The following is an 18,974-nucleotide window of genomic DNA, read 5'->3' as shown; positions in this document are numbered from 1 at the left end:
CATTTCATAGACTTGGATCCAGTAATATCACTTCCAGACATTTACCATAAGCAAGATATATGTATATCTTGGTATGTGTATATGACTATCTTGGAGTGTGTGTATATACATTTATATATGATATATATATATAGGATAAATAGCCATACACACACACACACACACACACACACACACACACAAGGCTATTTATCACATGGTTACTAAAAATAATATTATAGGGGAAAAAACCCTCAATGTTCAATAATAGGGTATTAGTTAAATAAACTGCAGTGTATCTATTGCCATTTTGGAATAGCAGAAATCATGTTCTTAAAGAATATTTAAATGTATGAGAGAAATTCATTTATGAAATTATCTTTTTTGTTTCTAAAAAATTACATTGGTTCATAAATCCATACAGAAAACAAGTGAGACGGACACACATAGACACACATTGATGATAGCCACCGTTTTCTACATTATGTGATTAAAGGTATATTTATTTTTATTGAATTTATTGGGGTGACATGAATAAAATTATGTAGGTATGCAATTCTATAATACATCATTGGTATAATGCATTGTGTGCTCACCATGCCCAACTGAAGTGTCTATCACCATTTATCCCCACTTTATCCCCTTCTGCCTCCCCCACCTACATGCCCCTTTCCCTCTGGTAATTACCATACTGTTGTCTTTGTCTATGCATCTACTGATGGGCACTTGAGCAGCTTCCAAATCTTGAATATTGTAAATAATGCAGCAATGCACATAGGGGTACATATACGACTATTCTTTTTAATTAATGTTTTGGGATTCTTAGGTTATATAACCGGAAGTGAGATCACTGGGTCAAAAAGCAGTTCCACTTTTAATTTTTTGAGGAAACTCCACACTGCTTCCCACAGTGGCCGAACCAGTCTGCATTCCCACCAACAGGGCAAAGGGTTTCCTTTTTTCCACATCCTCACCAGCACTTATTGTTTGCTGCTTTATTGATGACAGTCATTCTGACAGGTGAGAGGTGATATCTCCTTGTGGTTTTAATTTGCATTTCTCTGATGATTAGTGACGTTCCTTGTCTTTTTATACATCTATCTGCCATCTGTATGTCCTCTTTGGAGAAGAGTCTATTCAGGTTCTTTGCCCAGTTTTTAATTGGATTAAAAATGAGGCAGTAAATTATTCATTATTGAGAAGAGGCTCCAATGAGGTGTACTCTAGGATGAGAGTTGACTGTAACATGCAAATTAAGTTCTTCCCCTAGATGTTTTTTTTTTAAATGGGGACACTAAAAATACAGGGAATTGTATAGGGAATTGCTGTAATTTTATAACAAATTGGAAGCATATAGAACAAGCCCAGCTTTTGAATACTCAGCAGCAATTACAGGAAGAAGCAGAAGGAGAAACCAGCAGAGTAGAAAACTTGAAGACACCCAATATCAAGGTCATCTGAACCAATAGCTTTAACAGCATTCACACTTGGCTGCACCCAGAGTACATCGCCGGCTCTGACAGATTTGAAATGTAGCCGACCACAGAATTTCTTACAATCAACACCATAGCGGGCTCAGGGTGAATGATTCTACCTAATGGAGATACATAGCCAAAAGCAATGGGAATCTTCTCTTGAACGCAAGAAGATTTTAAAAAATCTTTTCACCCAAAAGGGGAATGAATAAGGAGAGAGGACTTGATGGGCCATCTCTGTTTTTCCACTTGAGCTTGAAAATCCAATTAAAAATTTAAAAAGCAGAGAATACTTTCTAAAAGAATATTGACAAAGTCAACAAAACATTACTCTCCCTCACCTTCCTTCCTATAACCCAAATGCCCTTCCCTTAGTAAAAAAAAACAAAAGGTAATTCGGGATTTCTTGGTGTATCGATTGAATAAAAATCTATAATTAATTGGAGAACTGGAAGGACTGGCCCTCTCTCCTTATGCTAACTCCTCCATTTCCCTCCTCAAATACTGCTGAAGCTGTTCAGTGCCACTAGACTCCAGTAACTGTTGATGTCTCCTCCTAACCTAGCACACAAACAATAGTGAAAGCCTTGTATTACTTCCCCACCACATAAATGTTACTCTTCATGTCCCTTCTCCTACTGCAAACTTCCGTTTTCTTCTAGACCTTCCGACAGGGTAAAATCTCTGCAATGATATTTACCAGCTTAAAGAAAGCTCATCCAATCATTTAAAGCTTGCAATTTGTGGTGAAATTTCAGCAATAAGTACACTGATGTCTTGGGGGTTCTAATTAAAATTTCAATTGGAACCCATTTCTCATATTCAACAAAATTCCTTTGAAGCCTGAACTAATTGGTTTTAGGCTTGGGCGCTGTGAAGACCCATATGCTATTTTAAGTAAATGTTTTAGTTTTCTTTGGAACCAATAAGTGTAGTCTTGTCACATCTCTTCCAGGTATTAATGGTTTGGTTCTGTCTGGAGGCCTGTTGTACAACTCTCACTCTTTAATGGTGCCTGCCCATGAAGCACCATAGGACATTCCATTTTAATTTTACTCTCACGTGGATAAGGGACTGTGAAGTGATGTTTAACTAAAGGGAATAATCTTTTTCTGCTTCTGGGAAAAAGTCTTCCTGTTCCCCCTTCTACAGTACGCGCACACACACACACACACACACACACACGTTGAGTTTGGTTAGAACACCCGGCCTGCCTGACCACTACCTCCTCCAGAGCTCACTCTGACATTCGGAGCTCACAACACCATGCAGAATATGCACAACTGGCTGAACACACTGTTACTGTTGACGACGCATCTAATAAGGGGTTATAAATCCAAAATTTATAAATAACTTATAAAACTCAACACCAAAATAAAATTGAATTTAAAAATGGGCAAAGGATCTGAACAGACAGTTCTCCAAAGAGAACATACATGGCCAACAGACATATGAAAAGATGTTCAATGTCACTAATAATCAGATAAATGAAAATTAAAATCACAATGAGATATTACCTCATAACTGTCAGAATAGATATCAATAAATCAACAAACATAAGTATTGGCAAGGACATGGGAAAAAGGGAACCCTCATACACTGTTAGTGGGAATGCAGATTGGTGCAGTCACTGTGGGAAACAGCATGGAAGGTCCTCAGAACTAAAAATGGAACTGCATTTTGACCCAGAGATTCCACTTCTGAGAATATATCCAAAGAAACACGAAAACTAATCTGAAGAAATATATACACCTTTATGTTCATTGCTGCATTATTTACAATAGCAAGAAATGGAAGCAACCCAAGTGCCCATCAACAGATTAGTGGACTTAAAAATGTAGCAGTACATATATGCAATGAAATATTACTTGACCAAAGAAAAAGAATGAAATTTTACCACTTGCGACAGCATGGATGGACCAGAGGGTACTATGCTAAGAGAAAGAAGTAAAAAAAAAAAGACAAACACCATATTATTTCACTCATATGTGGAATTTAAAGAACAATATAAATGAACAAACAAAACTGAAAGACTCATGATACAGAGAACAGACTTGACGGTTGCCAGATGGGAGAAGGGTATGGGGCTGGATGAAAAATGTGAAGTAATTAAGAAGTACAAATTGCTAGTTACAAGATAGTCATGAGGATATAAAGTACAGCATGGGGAATATAGTCAGTAATATTTTAATAATTATGTGTGCTGCCAGGTGGATACTGGAAATATCAGGGGGACACTTTGTAAAGTATACAATTGTGTGACTACTATGCTGTACAGCAGAAACTGAAACAAAATAGTATTGAATGTAAGCTGTGAATGAAAAATTAAAAAGAAAGTAAAAATGAAAAATATAAAAATAAAATTCACTGAAATTTCTGTGGCCCAAAAACATTTTATATGAAACGTACTTGTTGTCACATTATCATATTTAGAAATTCATATATTGGCACTAAAAATATATGTTGAGCTTTACTCTTCTGATTTGGATAAGACAAGGCTGTTTCTTGGATTTACTTTTCATATCACCCTAAACCACAAAGAAATTGATGTAGGGTAATGCTCTCAAATACAATAATTTTTTTCTCATTTACCACAGATCTAATTCATTGTCATGTCACATTCATTTATAATTGATATCTTATCTCAATATATCAGGATGCTATGCTGAGATTTAAGCAGTCCATGTAGCAAACTAAATAAATATTAATCACATTGGCTGCTTAAAAAAATATCTTAGACTACAATAATGGATGTGCCAAAAAACATAAATCTCAAGATTTAACAAAGTAGCACTTGAGGTAGAAGAACCTTGAAAAGAAGGAAAATCATCTCTGTGGTTTAACGTGGACGAAACGACTGAGGGATATTTTAATGGCAAAATTGGATGGATCAGAGGAAAAGTTTCATGAAATTTTTCTTCCCAAATATTTTCTTTGCTATCATATTAATAGCTTGTATATGTTTTTTTTAATTTTTAAAGATTTTCTTTATTTACCTTTAGAGAGAGGTAAGGGAGGGAGAAAAAGAGGTAGAGAAACACACTGATGTGAAAGAGAAACCAATTGGTTGCCCTTTCCTCGCACATGTGCCAACCAGGGACCAAACCTGCAACCCAGGATTTTGCCCTGACCAAGAATCGAACCAGCGACCTTTGGATTTACTGGATGATGCTCCAAGCAACTGAACCACACCAGCCAAGGCTCCTACATGTTTTCTGAGAGATAAAATCATACCAGGTATTATGGTAGGACTAGAACTTGAAGGGCTTTTCCCCCAACTTTAGTGAGATATAATTGACATACAACACTGTATAAGTTTAAGGAGTACATGTTCATTTCATACCTGTATATCAATCACTAAATGATTACCACGATAGATAGTTAATGCTGCTATTATGTCACGCAATTCTTTCTTTTTTTTCTGGTGGGAACATTTAAGATCTACTCTCTTAGTAACTTTGAAGTATATAATGCATTGTTATTTACTATAATCACCATGCTGTACATTAGCTCCTTAGAACCTATTCATCTTATGATGGAAACTTTTTACCTTTTGAACAACATCTCCCCATTTTTCCCTCTTTGAAGGATTTATACACATCCTGTCAATCTCAAATGTAAATCCAAGAGGCTCCTAAATGAATCATAGTTTTGTGTAGAGAAAAGAAGAAATGGCCCACAACACTCGGTTTACATGGTTAGATTGCCAGGTCAAATGACCTGTATCACTGCACTCAAGGCCTGTTGTTTATTCAGAAAACTAACTCTGCAGCTTTTCAGGGCAAACATGGTGCCTCCTGAGCCCTCAGACATGGTCTGGTGGAAACATACAAGACCCAAACAAAAGGCCTGTGCTCTTATAAAAGGACACAGCAACTAGCTGGACTTCACAGGATGGCTGGAAGATCTCCATCTTATTGCCTTCATCAGCAGTACCACAGTGAGCGAGCATGTGTGCACAAAGCCCCATGATTAGAGCAACGGCCAAACTTCGGAAATACAAAGTCTATGGCAAGTATAAACATCCCAGTCTAGCAACTGTGCCTTCTTCTGACTCTGGAGGCTGTAAAGAAAGCATTCATTATTCTGACAGTAATACCATTTAACTACCTGTGCTCCCTGGATATTAGATCATGTGGCCTAAGATAGATCAGGGACCTGCAAAGATGTGCTCACTAAATAAATAACCACTTCGATACTGATATCTAACCCTGTTCCTGACAGTATTGGTGAGAGAAAGCTGCGCCTGGGATGGAGGGCCAGGGTCTCTCATCTGGAGCTCAGCCAATGAAAAGTGCTCTGGCTTTGACCCAAGAAGGAACACACCAAGGCACATCATCATTACATTAGCCAAGATTAAAATGAAGGAGAGAATCCTAGAAGCAGCAAGAGAGAAGGGGACAGTCACCTACAAAGGAGTTCCCATCAGACTGTAAGCGGATTTCTCTAAAGAGACCTTACAGGCAAGAAGGGGCTGGAAAGAGGTATTCCAAGTCTTGAAAACCAAAGACCTACATCCAAGATTGCTCTATCCAGCAAAGCTTTCATTTAGAATGGAAGGACAGATAAAGTGCTTTTCAGATAAGGTCAAATTCAAGAAGTTCATCATCACCAAGCCCTTATTATATGAAATGTTAAAGGGACTTACCTAAGAAAAAGAAGATAAAAAAGATGAACAGTGAAAGGACAGCAAACTCACAGTTATTAACAGCCACACCTAAAACAAAAGCAAACTAAGAGGACAGCTAGATCAGGAGCAGAACCATAGAAATGAAGATCACATGGAGGGTTAGCAACAGGGGAGTGGGAGAAGGAGAAGGGGGGAGAAGGTACAGAAAATAAGTAGCATAGATGGTAGGTAGAAAATAGATAGGGGGAGGGCAAGAATAGTATGGGAAATATAGAATCTAAAGAACTTGAGACACATGGTCATAAACTAAAGGGGGGAATGGTGGGAAAGGGGCTGTGCAGGGTAGAGAGGAATGAAGAGGGGAATAGAACAACTGTAATGGCATAATTAATAAAATATATTTAAAAAAAGAAAGCAAACAGATATAGGTTCAGAAAAAGTTCCACCATGTTACTCATATTCTATTTTTTAAAAACAATTCAATGTACATAAAATTAAAAAATAGACATCTACACCTAAATCTAGATGATGTTAATATTTCCCACTTATTTTGTTGAGAAACTAAAGATTATAGAGAGTGTGAAAATGCTCCTGTCTTGATTATATTTCCCTCACTTTCGCTTTGGGGATAACTATTTCCCTGAAGCTGGTGTATATCTTTAATTTCAGATATTTATTCTTTGTACATGTGCCCATAAACAGTAAGTAATACGATTTTTCTTGGTTTAAATTTAACATAGATGGTGTCATGCCATATCAATTCTTTTGATTTTCTCATTGTATAGTGAAATATAACAAATTTGAGCAGGTCATCATTCATTTAAATTGGTGAATACCATGCTATTCTACAACCATGTGACAATTTATTCATTACTCTATAGATAGGCACATAGGTTATCTTCAGGGTTTTTTCTATTACAAACAATGCTGTAAAGAATAGCCTTATACACACCTGAGCGTGTGTGTAGTAGTTTTACTAAAGATATACGAGACTGATTGATACTCAAAGGAATACACCAATATCATCAGGCTAGTTATGTGTGGTATATGTTTATTGTGGTTGATTGGTACCTCTGATAGCAGTTATTTAATATTTTAAATATCACCCCTGGACAAATACCTAGAAGAGCAATCTGTGGCCAAAAAGTATGCACAACTTCACCTTCACTAGATATTATCAAATAGCTCTTTAAAGTGGTTAAACCATTTTACACTCCCCACTAGTAGTTTAATATGTGCCTGCTTATTTCCTCACAGTTGATACTACTAGACATTTTTCCATTGGTCTGATGAATGTGAAATGGTATCTTATTTTAATTTGCAGTTTCCTGATTACAAGTCAAGTAAAACGTTGTGTTTATCAGCCATTCAGAACCCTTCTTTTCTAAATTGCCTGTTCATAGTTTTTACTCCATTTTCTACAGGGCCTTCTATCTTTTTCTACTTGGTTTGTGTTTTGCACATAAAGAGGGCAATAATGCCTTCTTCACAAAATTGTTGTAAATACAAAAAGTGAGGTGATAAATGTACAGGGCAATATTCAAAAAATAAAGAGTAGTTTTCTTCCTGTAGCAAACAGAAGGGAAAGTAAGAGCCCACTACTATGCAAATATCTTCATTGAGCTATGATGTGTCAAAGACAAAAATCACGCAGATAATTAAACAGAATGATGAGTTGAATGGATTATATAACTCACTAAATAAATATTAAACCCTTTCTATGTGCCAGGCATAGAATTAGAATTGGATGTAAAATAGACCAAGGCTTGTCCAGAGTGAGAGAGACGATAATCACAAGAAGTAATATTTATTACAATGTCAGGATGAATAAAACTAACAAAGCTTAAGGAGATTAGAAATTGGGGTGCAATTTCAGACTGGGTGTCCAAAAATTCCTATCTTGGAGGCAACTGGAGCAGAAATACAAAAGAATTGAGGAAAGGAGCCATGCAAAGGAAGTATGTGCAAAGACCTTAGGGCATTAGCATAGTTGTCAATCAAAGAGAACAAGGACAGTGAAAAGGAAAGAAATAGCAAAAGAAAGAATGATAGAAGAGGTAACCAGGGGTCTGATAATGACCTTGGAGGCCACAGTAAAAATTCTGAATTATTTTCTAACTTTGATGGAATGTACCTGGAGGGTTTTGAGCTGAGAAATGACATGTTATAAGTTATGTTTTAAAAGAATCCATCCAACTACAGGAGGAAGAAAAGCCTGTAGGAGTACAGGAAGAGAAATAGGGAGACCAGAAGAGGCTGTCTTTGTTCTACTGACATTTTATAAAGCCATTCTGAGTGTTTCCCAGGACTCATAAAAATAAGATACTCTGAACTGAAATCTGAAATGCAGCAATAGCACTATTTCTATTTACTATTATTAGACAAGTCATGTTTAACCCAGAACCTGGAAAAAAGTGAAAGAGATTAAGAATTACAAATTGCCACTTGTAAAAATAGTCACGGAAATGTAAAGTGCACCATAGGGAATGTAGTTAGTAACACTGCAGTAACTAGGTATGGTTCCAAGTGGGTACTAGTCTTATAGAGGGAATCGCGTCGTAAGGTATGTATGTCTGATCATTATGTCATATTCCTGAAACTAATATAATCTTGGATGTTAACTGTGATTGAAAAGTAAAATTTTTTAAATGGGGAAAAAGTAGTGACAAAAGCAAAAAAAGAGTGCGGAACTTGTTTACCTCTCATTTGCACAGGCCATTTATGCATTTTTCTTCAGGTCAAAGAAATCAAGGCCTTTTTAGGACAGTCACTACCTGTGGATTTCAAAGTGTCAAATGCCTTGGGTAAAAGCGGTAATTCCCCCATGACCTTTGTTGAGCAGTATTGCTCGCTGACATGGAGAGGTCATGTGTAACTCTCCCTCTCAAGATATGCTGCCCACCTCATCAGGAATTTTCCCAATGCAATCTAACTCTCAAAAGTGTTCCCATGGATTTTTATCGCTGTTGTTTCGAATCTAAAGCTATTTAATTAATGGGTTTCTTTGATACAAATAGAAAAAACTCAGCATGACCAAAGTCAGAGTGGTCAACTGCTCAGCGCTTCCCTGCCTCCCAGTGGGGATACCAAACACCTTCTTTGGTCTCATCCTACCTCGGCACCCTGGATGCCCCCCCCCCCCGCCTGCCTTCCAGTCTGTGGTTGCTTCACATTATATTCTTCAAAAAGTTCCTGCTTCTGTGTTGAAATCACCAGATTCATTTCTTGAGAAATTATTCCTAGAGCAAAACTCCCCAAACTTGCATGTGAAAATAAATGACCTACAGATCTTATTAAAATGCATATTTGAATTGAGTAGGTCGGGGCCAGGGCCAGAACTGTGTATTTCCCAGGTGATACAGATGCTGGGGATCTGAGCACCACACTTCAGTAGCAAGGTCGTAGGCTTAAGGTAATTCCAGCTGTAATCCTTATTAAAAAATATGCATATATTTTATATCTGTATTATATATGTGTTATATAAGACATGTTAAATATGTACATCTTATAAACATGTATATATATTTGGAATATATTTAGAACACTTACTACTTGCAGATAAAGATGTCTAAAATGACTTGGGTAGAAAGTAGCATCGTGATTTTATTTTTTAGAGCATCATTATTTGGTAGCAGGGAGGGTTCAAATCTACACTCTCAAGTTGAAAATTTACAAACATACCTAAGCATAGTATGCATTGTAATGTCCCACCTTGCAATAATAACCTAAATAGCTATTTCCTGTATCAAGTAATAAGACATTCTTGGAGAGGGAGAATGTATTATTTGTCTTTCTTGGACTTTTTCCAGGTCAATAGCCGACAATGTTGAATGTATAAAGCCCTCAGCTCTGGTTCTCGATGTATACCCCCCAGACTAGCACCATCAGAATCACCTGGCAGCATTTTAAAATTCCAAATTTCAAGCCCCACATTAAACCTGCTGAATGAAATGCTATTTGTAGAGCACAACTATCTGTGTTTGAACCAATCTTGCAAGTGATTCTGAATTGTGAGAACTACTGCTCTACAAGACTAGCCCCTTTATCTGCATTTCTAGATAAATAGCATTCAAATGATTTGTATTAAATGTATAGGACTGGTAAAAAATATATATACCTCCCATAAACTTCATCTTAAAAGTGCTTTGCACGTATAAATAAATGAATTAATTAATACAAACCTGGCATAGTTGGTATAATTTTCCCCACAATTTGCAATAGATCTGCCTTCTTTATTAATGCAACTATTAGTTATTCAGTGCATAAAAAAGGAAACCCAAACTGTGACACAGACATTAACATTTTAAATTTTAGGCGATTTACGGCAAGCAGGAAGCTCTCCAGAGGCCCGCCTGATATTGCTTTGAGGGCCACTTCTCAATTTCTTATACAAAGAATATCTAGGCATTGTTCTTTTCTCATCTCAAAGTTTATTCCTCCTGGGAAGAATCCATTTGAATCATCCCTTCTATATAATTGACTATTTATATGCAGCTATTACTGGAGAACTTTCCCCTCCTGAGGGCCACTAAGCATGCCTGGGCCTGATTCTGGGACACTTTTATGATGAAATGTCACTAGGAGATGAGAATCTAACTATGAAACAGCCCCATGATGGTTTTCTTAAATCTCTTATGGAAATATGCCATCAAGTGCCACATATGAGTCCACTTCAGTCCTGGACCCTACAAAAAATACCCCTGAAGAGTAATTGGTAAATTCTAATAAATTCCGTGGTGAGACCATTCCCGAGTTTCCATCGTCACATTTAGTAGGGGCAGTGGCTCTGAAAATAGCTAGAGACAGTTTTGTGTCATTTAGGATCAGAGTCTGCCACATTTTAACATCAAACACTCTTCATAAATTACAACTATCTCTGCACTGCATTTTAATTGGGACTTTCTTGAGAGGTTATATTTCATGTCCTAAATTTTGCTCACTTTTGACATTATGTTTTAATATTTTAACCAATATGTAACTACTCATTTCAAAAAAACATTTTAATCCCCTTAGAATTGACATATGAAATAACCTAACAAACGGAATAAATTAAGAGCTTTTGTAAGAACCTAACAACATTTTTAATAAACTTGTGGTGGTTAATTTTATGTATCAACTTACCTGTGCCACGGTGCCCAAATCTTTGCTCAAACATTATTCTAAGTATTTCTGTGATGGTGATTTTTGGATAAAACTGACATTTCAACTGATATACTTTGAAAACAGCAGATTATCCCTGGCTGGGTGGTTCAGTGGGTTTAAGCAGCATCCTGTACACCAAAACGTTGTGGGTTCAAATTCTGGTCAATGCACATACCTAGGTTATGGGTTCAATCCCCAGTCAAGGCATGTACAGGAGGCAACTGATCAATATCTGTGTCTCCCTCTCTCTCATTTAAAATCAATACTGAATACTATGTATGCATATATAATATGTGTGTACATATATGATATTAGCAGTAAATTATATGTATAGCCTTGCCTTTGATTTTGGCATTTAATGAAAGCCAATCTGCAAACTTTATCTGAGAGAATTCCAACACAGAAAATGTTCTCTCTCGAGCACCTGTGTGGTCTGAATTCACTGATGCAGAGGCAATGCCCCTTCCACGGAGAAATTCTTGCTGGGAAAGGAAACAGGCCTTTAAAATAAGATACTTGTCCGGAAAATATTGAGCTTGGGACAGTCTGAAGAAAGGGAGATGGATGCATTAAATGGATCTGTAAGGATCTCCCCTCCTCTTTGGTGTGGTAATACTTAATTTCTTGGGTTAGTACCTACCACTGCTAAGAAAAAGTTCCTCCTTATTCCTTGGCAATGAAAGATTTACCCATCAGTTTATTCAGGGCTTTGCTCCAGCTATGGAAGATGGGAAAGTAGAACTTTATCTTCTTGACACACATTGTTTCAGTGCTTACAGAAATAAATGGTTTCCATATTGCACATCGTAATACATATACTAAAACCAGTCTTACGGGAGAAATGCCTGAAAAAGATTTGCAATTTGGACGATCTCATTATTTTGGATTTTCTCCAGCTATGATTAGAAAGTTCCATGTACTAAAAAGAATCAGAAATAGTCAGTATCTAGTCTGTAAGGAGAGCAGAGAAAAACTAATAACTCTTTCCCCGAAAATTTCAAGTTAGTGAACCATGCAGTATTTTCATCATTATTGGCAGTTTGAACAGCTGAGTATCAGTTATAAAGTTAAATGTCCCTGAAGCTGCTAAAATATCCCTTTTTTCTCAGAAAAGTTCAGACTTTTGTTTATAATTGGAAATACATGAGCTTTAATTTTGTGCTATCCAAACTTGAACTAGAATCCATTGATCATTACATACAACCTCAGATCACATTCCTAAGAAAATTTGAAGCCCTGTACTAAATGGCACAACAGAAAAGGGAGTAGGGAAATCATCGAAGATTTCTCAAACAAGAATGGCCAGGATTGGAACGGTGTTGCAAAATAAGGTCTTTACGAGGAAACAAAACGGAAACATTAAGAGAATTTAATAACCAACTTCAATTGCTAAAAACAATGATGAGCAACTAAGGAATAGTGATGCCAATTGAAATGGGGACCAAGCTAAAAGAGTATAAAATTTTAGGGGAAAAAAAGCCCTGGCTGGTGTAGCTCAGTGGATTGAGTGCAGGCCTGCGAACCAGAGGATCATGGTTGAGTCCCAGTCAGGGCACATGCCTGGGTTGCAGGCCAGTTCCCAGCAGGGGACACAGGAGAGGCAACCATACATTGATGTTTCTCTCCCTCTTTCCTTCCTTTCCCCTCTAAAGATAAATAAATAAAGTCTAAAAATTTTTTTAAAGAATTTTCTCTCCCAAATAAAGATTTAAAACATCAACTTACATTATAGAAGATGATGATTGTTTCTGTGGATTTCCTGACACATTCATTCAGTAAATCTACCCCTACCACCTGTTACTCCTCTTTACTCATCTCTGCCTCTCTCCCTGTTGCTTCCTGGGCTCCTGTCATACCAGCCTCCCTGTTTTCCTGTAAACCTGGGCAGCACATATTTTTGTTTTAGGCCTCTGCACTCATGCTCCCCCTGCCTGAAAATTTCTTCCTTCAAGGACGACACACTTGGTCATTCATTCTCCCCTTTCTCAGGCCTTTACTCTAAAACCAGCCACTCAGTGGAGACTTCCCTGGTCACCCTGCCTTTCAACAGCCTCTGTCACCCTTCCCTGATTTATGTTTCTTAACTCTATCTTCTCTTCTCTTCTCTTCTCTTCTCTTCTCTTCTCTTCTCTTCTCTTCTCTTCTCTTCTCTTCTCTTCTCTTCTCTTCCCCTACCCCTACCCCTACCCCTACCCCTACCCCTACCCCTATCCCTACCCCTTCCATCCGTTCCTCTCCCCTCCCCTCCCATAACCTCCTGTCCTCTTTTCTTTTCTTTCTTTCTCTCCAAGCCTGGAGGAAACAAGTCACCATATTGCAGAGGCCCACATGGTAAACAACTGAGAATAACCCCCAGTCAACAACCACAAAGGACCTGAGACCTTTGGTCCAGCGGCTCACAAGGAATGGGATCCTGCTAACCACCACCTGTGCTTGGAAGTGGGTCCTTCTCCAATCAAGACTTAAGATGGCAAATCCTTCTCTTTCCTTGTAATCAAGAACACATTCACACCATCACAAACCTACAGGCGGGCTCTGGGAGAAATCTTCTCTTCTTTTGAGTTGAACAGACTTCCCAGTTAGTTGGTAGCTAGATTTGGGCTCCCAACCATGTGAGCTGTGTGTGACAGACTTTCTACATGCTGGCATATAGTTAGTTGTTTGGCTTTCAGCTGTAACAAAAAGGGAGGAGGGCAATTGAAGTATTTGTTTAAGTGCTGCTATCAGAAAAGAAATTTAATAGATGTACAGGCTCTTAAAAAGCCCAAAAACTGAATAAGGAAAGAGAACCTGAGGCATGGAAACATGGAACAGACTGACAGCTATAGAGGGGAGGGTGGGTGAGGGGGACTGGATGAGAGAATGTAAAGGATTGGCCAAGGAACATATATGAGTAGCCCGGGGACACAGACAATATACTGGGTTGAAGGCCAGGAGAACAGGGGTGGGGGCCGGGTGAAGGAAGAAAAAGGGGTAGGGATGGGGGACATCTGTAATAGTGTGAATAATTTTTTAAAAAAGAAAAAATCAACTGTGAAGATATCCACACATATGCATTTCCTATTCCCTTCCCTTGAAACACTCCCCTTATTTCCACACCTTCAAACCAGGCCTACCCTTTCCAGTCTAAGTTTATATCCTCCATTCATGCGGTCTTTTCCAATCACTTCAGCCCATTTTCCTACCAAACTGCACAATGCTCAGTATCTCTGTAAAGTATTTTACCTTCATTGTTATTTTTGGTTGTCTTTCTACTGAATACCCACTAAGTGCCCAGTACAGAATTGAAGACTTGCATGCACCATCATAGGCAGTTTCAAGGACCCCCATTTTACATAAAAGAGAACAGAGGCCCAGAGGAGTGAACTAACACTGCAGGTAAAATGGGACTAGATGTTAAACCCAGTATAGATATACTACAATGTCTGTGTTCTTACTATTATGCTGCTATATAGTGTGTGATTCTCATTTCCCTCAGGTAGACCACATGCTTCTACAGAGAAAGAATTGTGCATAATACTCCTTCCTTTCTTGTACTTCTCTGTACCCACCCACATCATCTTGAATAACAAAGAGCATGTACCATCATGCACATGTTACAGAAAACAAGGAGAAAAAAGATGCAATAGGGAAATCGATGAGTAGATTTTTTACAAGTATTCCAGACTATTCCTGTGAGTTCAAAAGGTAACAAAATGCTACATAGTTCACAAAAAAGATTAAAGACAATTTTGCATTCATCTTTCTCGGCCATTTCCATGCGTTGGTGCCAGTGTGGGACTTGGTTAAGACTTTGGCTTTCTTACACAGTAATAAAGAAAGCAAGTGATTGGGAAAGTTGATTAAGAGTGGGGTTATCAATGGCATGAAAAAATTTAACAGATGCATGTCTGCTTGCCTGTTATTAAAATAAATTGAAAAGATTTATCTTCAAATGATAACAATTCAAATGGAAACCCTTGGCAGTTCCCTTGAATATATAATGAAGGATTACCCTCACACCCACATTTACATCCTGTAGTGTGCAAAACACTGAGAGAAGGCCAGGAAAGTGACAACTCTTTAATTAGTTAGCACTCGGTGACAAATTGGGGAAACTTACTCCGGAATCTGTAGGGAGGGAGGAGGTAGCAGATTGGTTTAAAAGGCTCTCTCTCTTCTCTATTATATGTTTCACGGAGCATGCATATTTATTTCATTGTTAAAGATGTATACACCCAAAGGAATACAATTCACTAAATACCATGTTATAAGCCAAATGAAGGGTTTTGCTTCTGTTAGTACCTGAATCAACACTACTTTCCCTATCATGGCAGACCTGAAACCTCCTTTTCCCAATTTTTCTTGTGATAAGAGAAAAGCAATTAGAACCAACTACCAAATTTTATTCATCAGTGCTGCTGATAGGCAAGTTATATTGAAAAAACTATTTTATGTAATTTGCCTTAAAAATATTACCCTGTAAGTAGCTGTACCCTCCTTCTAGAATTATGACTCAAATTATTTATTGAGTTACAGCAAAATGCTATACAGAATTTAGTAATGATAGCTGTATGCAATAATTACATGCTACATTGCCTCCATTGGAAACCATGGTAACCAATCAGTTACTGTTTCAGCCGGCTGCCAGAGCTGAGACTGGCACACAGGAGAAATAAGGCACTCTAGCCACACCATATACATTCAATCCGGACATAACTGCACAGGAGCTTCTATTTGTAATTAAGCTAATACAGTGTTTTAATAATATTCACAGTTTGCCTTGGGATTGATTTGTGCATGCAATTATGAAAGGGGGTAAGTGGAGGCAATAAGAGAATGGAAAGAAAAAAGAAAGGAAGAAGAGACAATAATAATACAGACATTTTAAAACACAAATTTGTTTTCTTTTATAGGAAGAGCTATAATGATAATGAACAAAGATATTGTCTTAGAAACCTCAAAGATGTGAGTCAAACATGGCCTTGATTTTCAGAATGGACAACAGTTGGAGAGTATCTCCTCCAATCTCTTACTTCTGAATTCTCTGAATCTTCCCTAGGGAGTCCTTTAGCTGCCCCTGGAACATAACATTGTGGCAAGGTGCTCGCTATCCATTTCATTGTTGGATGCTGTCATTGGTAAAAATTTCCTCCAAACTCCATGAATCAAAATCCACCTCTGGATATCAGGCCCTTCCATCGTCCTCATGTTGCACCATTTGGAACTGCCCTAGGCCATGCTAGCCCCACTCCTTTCTCAGAGCCTTTACATTCACTCTTCCTTATATCTGGAATGTTCTACTAGCTGTTCATATGAAGGCTCCATCTTCTCACTTAGGATTTAGCTCAAATACCATCTCTTCACAGAGGACTTCCCTGACCAACTGACCACACAAATTAAACTAGCTTTTGTCGAGTCTCTATTACCTGGACAGCACTCACTACTTTCAGAAATAATAGCGGCATGTGTTTATTTCTGTGCACATTACCTATACATGTAATAAACTGTGTGAGTCATGTAACCATTGGGCTGTTACTTCTTTAGAACAGCCAACTTGCCTTTCTTATTCACAGGAATAATCTTGTTTATTACTATTTTATTTATTTATTTTGTAGAGAGGGGTAAGGGAGGGAGGAGAGGGAGGGAAACATCAATGTGTGAGAGAAACATTGATTGGTTGCCTATCGTGCATCCCTTATTGGGGACCTGGAAGCAACCCAGGCATATTCCCTGACTGGCAACTGAACTGGTGACCTTTCAGTTCACAGGCCTGCACTCAGTCTACTGAGCCACACCAGCCAAGGCTACAATAGTAACCTTAATGCCTGGCTCCTTGTCCAATGCCACATATAGTCTTTACCCTCCCAACTCTCCAGAAAACAAGTAAAGGGTAGACTATGTCTTCCCTTGTCCTTATCCTACTTAATATTTTAATTATATGTATATTTCAATGGCATGTACATAGTAGGTGCTCAATAAATATGTTATGAGAAAAAATATCAATGAAATTTTAACAGTTCTTTTTCCTAGTGACATTCCCCCCAAAACCACTCAAAGAAAATTGTCCTGCCTTACTTGGGACTCTTCTCAAAGCTAAACATTCATGATTTCTTCAATTCTTCTTCTCAACACCTGCTTTCAACATCTCTCATCACTTAATTAGGTCTCTTGGACCTGCCAGTTTATTAGCACTTCACCGTAAAATCTGGCATACAGAAATGAGTGTGTTCAGAAGTTATCTAATGAGTGCGACATGGTTACTGACATACATGATAAAAAATAATGCCATTCCACAAGAGGCAGCCGATTACTGTATCTCTCGCATATCAATGTTTCTCTTCCTCTTTCTCCCTCCCTTCCCCCCTCTCTAAAAGAAAAAACAAACAGTAATGCCATCCAATGAGGCTTTCTCAAGCCACTGGTCAACCAGCCCACCCCCCAAAATGATGTTACTATCTTATCTCTGTAATGGTAACCTGAGGGAAGCAAGATAAAATATAGTGCTCCTTAAATTCACTGTGCCCACAAGTCCCCAGAAAATCTAGTTAAAACGCAAATTCTGACTCAGTATGTCTGGGGTGAAGCTTGAGACTCTACATGTCTTCTGACCTATGGGCCAGACACTGAGTAACAAACCTATACTGGAATGCTGAACCTAAGAATAAAAGAGCTCGATTTGAATTACAGTTCTAAAATTTAACAGCAGTGTACACTGAACAAATTCATTGGTTTTCTTAACTGTAAGCAGGGATATATATAACTGTCTTCGAGAGTTTCTCTAAGAGTTAAACAAGTTGGCACATACTGAGGATGTACCAAATATTTTTTTCAATGAATGGGTTTTAACCAATGGAAATTGGAGCCTCATACTGGGCTTACACACACACACACACACACACACACACACACACACAAACCCACCTTTTTTTAAATTAAAAAAAAAAACAAATTTCCTCTCATCCAGCATTTGTACAGTTAATTTTTTTGAACCTAAATATAGGACTTAACATTTGTAACTATTAAATTTCATCTTGTTAGCTTTGGCCAGAGTTCCAGCCTGTCACAAATGTATTGAATTAAGATTCAGTTACTCAAGTGTATTAGCTATTGCTCCAAGTTTTATGTCATCTGCAAATTCGATAAGTACGCCTTCTGTGTCATTATACATATCATTAAAATGTTGAGTAGGACAAGACCAAGGGCAGAGATATTAAACATTTTATTTGTTTTGAAAAGAGGACCATTCATGGGATGGGGCAAAGGACTTGAAATTGTTTGAAAAACCATAAATCTATTTAACTCAATATTGTCCGGCCTACATTTCTACATTTTTCTATACAAAAATATGCTTGTGAAATATTAATTTTCTCAAAATACATCATGTCTATGGTGTTTTATCTTTCCACCTACAACTCAAACTAAATAGTGAAACAAGGTTAGTTTGGCATGACTTATTCTTAGTGAACCTATGTTATCTCCTAGTAATCACTGTTTTCTTTACTAAGCCCTCAGTCACAATCTATTCATCTACTTTGTAACTTCAACAAGCAAGTATTAGTGTTATAGTCACTGATAGCATAGGTAGCTGGAGATTATTAGACTTATTTTTTCCAAAATGCTAAAATCTCTTATATTTTTTATCATGTGCAAATGTTTTCCTGTATCCTTGTAAGGAATTCATTTAGTTCTGAATATAGATTCATTTAAGGAAGCCAGGCATGCCTTATTTCTTATCATCTTTTTGTTTACTTCCCTCTTATCGGTTT

The sequence above is a fragment of the Artibeus jamaicensis genome, unplaced genomic scaffold, assembly GCF_021234435.1.
Source record: "Artibeus jamaicensis isolate MK-2021 breed Jamaican fruit bat unplaced genomic scaffold, CSHL_Jam_final scaffold_1283, whole genome shotgun sequence".
Classification (NCBI taxonomy): Eukaryota; Metazoa; Chordata; class Mammalia; order Chiroptera; family Phyllostomidae; genus Artibeus; species Artibeus jamaicensis.
This window is presented reverse-complemented; position numbering follows the sequence as displayed.